The sequence below is a fragment of the Bos taurus genome, chromosome 26 (genome assembly GCF_002263795.3).
Source record: "Bos taurus isolate L1 Dominette 01449 registration number 42190680 breed Hereford chromosome 26, ARS-UCD2.0, whole genome shotgun sequence".
NCBI lineage: Eukaryota > Metazoa > Chordata > Mammalia > Artiodactyla > Bovidae > Bos > Bos taurus.
The window spans coordinates 14,822,010-14,824,008 of NC_037353.1; positions in this window are offsets into that span (position 1 = coordinate 14,822,010).

The window sequence follows — 1,999 nt, forward strand, 5'->3', positions numbered from 1 at the left end:
TCTTTTCCTTCTCTTGTATTTCCTTCTTAGAGAAGTTCCTTTGGGATTTGTTGTAAAGCTGGTTTGGTGGTGCTGAATTCTCTTAACTTTTGCTTGTCTGGAAAGTTTTTGATTTCTCCATCAAATCTGAACGAGAGTCTTACTGGGTAGAATATTCTTGGTTGTAGCTTCTTCACTTTCACCACTTTAAATATACTGTGTCATTTCCTTCTGGCCTGTAGAGTTTCTGTTGAGAAATCAGCTGATAGGTAGGCCAATGAGCCTCCTGCCTACTCCTCTTTCTCAGGGGGTCCCCAGTCATGGGGGAAGTCCCTGCCAAAAGAAGGGGTCCTGGGGAGCAGATGTGTAACTGGGGTGTCTGGCCCAGCAGGCCCAGGCACCAGACCCCTGTCTATCAGGTGCCTCCCTCTTCACACAGTTCCTACCAATTCCTGTCTTTTCTCTCCCCATTTGACACCAAGCTGAGCAGTCAGACCTTTCTCTCTCTCATCCAAGACATTTATAAATTTCTAGGGAGACTAATTTTGCCCTTGCTTTCAACTCTAGGCAATGCATTAGAATTCACAGCTTCACTAATCGTTTGCCTCAACTTCCTCCCACTCTTAATTCCATTTGATAATACAACAGATATGAAAGAGCCCGATTCTAATTTTTCCATCAGAAATGTGAGCTCCTTGGAAGCACAGACCAAACGTTATCTTCTTGCCTTTTCTTTTATTCTTTAAAATTCTCTACATGGTTTCTCATCCACTCTATTTGACATAGGAGTTTGTTGCTTTCGCGGGGTGGGGGGTGGGGGTGGGGGTGGGGGTGGGGGGTGGTGTGGAGCTTCCCAGGTATCTCAGTGGTAAAGAATCCACCTGCCATGCAGGAGACTAGGGTTCAATTCCTGGGTTGGGAAGATCCCCTGGAGAAGAGAACCTCTATCCACTCCAGTATTCCAGCCTGGAGAATTCCATTGACTGTCTAGTCAGACACGACTGAATGACTTTCATTTGTTGCTTTTTATATAATAATGGCTGACATCAGTATTTACTAAACACCATACACCTCACATGGATTCTCTCATTTAATGCACATGAAGTAGATATCCTGTGAAGTAGATATTACTATCATTTTACAAATCAGGAAGTTGAGAGGCTCGGAGAGCTTAAATAATTTATTCAAGATCACACAGCTAGTAAGAGGCAGTCAGGCTAAACTCATTTCTAATCCAGAGTTTAACCCTTGTATGACACTACTTTCAGAGGATGGTTTGCTTCTGTAGCCTTTTCTCTAGAGTTTATGCAGCGGTCTGAGAACGTCAGGCCCTGCCAAACGCGTTCTGTGCCTGTTTGTTTTAGCGAAAGTCCTCAAAGTCCAGGTAACCATGACCCGGATTTAACCAATAGATGCCAAGCCAGAGGGCAGCAATCTGGAGCAAACGCCTGCCTAGCTCGCTTCCTCTAGAGCTCCTAATCTCAGCATTCAAACTGGGCGTGCCTATTAATCCTTCCACCTGCTACACTCCACATGGCTCCACCCTGATTTCTGGCAGGATGAAGGCTCACCCCAAGAGGAAAACAGAAAGGCTGTGCCCCCTTGTGGAATCCAGTTCTCCTATTTCTTAGAGGGCGAAACTGGTACTCAGAAGGGCGAATCAAACTCAAGGACGCAGAACGAGTTAGTCCCAGCTCTCAGTCACTGGATTTATCTCTCTCAGCATTCTAATTTGCTTCAGCCCCAAAGCAGATAAACACAAATCAGTTCTTCACAAAGAAATCTTGAGTTGAGGTCTGAGACCTCACAAAAGCATTGACAAAGTCCCAGAAAACGTTGGCGGATCCGGGAGACGCCTTCCGGGCCTGGGCACCGTCCTCTCCACTTCAGCCCCACCCCTCCGCCCGCAGCCCAGCTACGTCCCGCACTCCTTTCTCACTCAGGTTCCAGCCCCCGCCCCCGGAGACCGCAGCCAATCGGAGAGCCTCGCCCCGCCGGCAGTGACGTCCCCCGCCCCGCA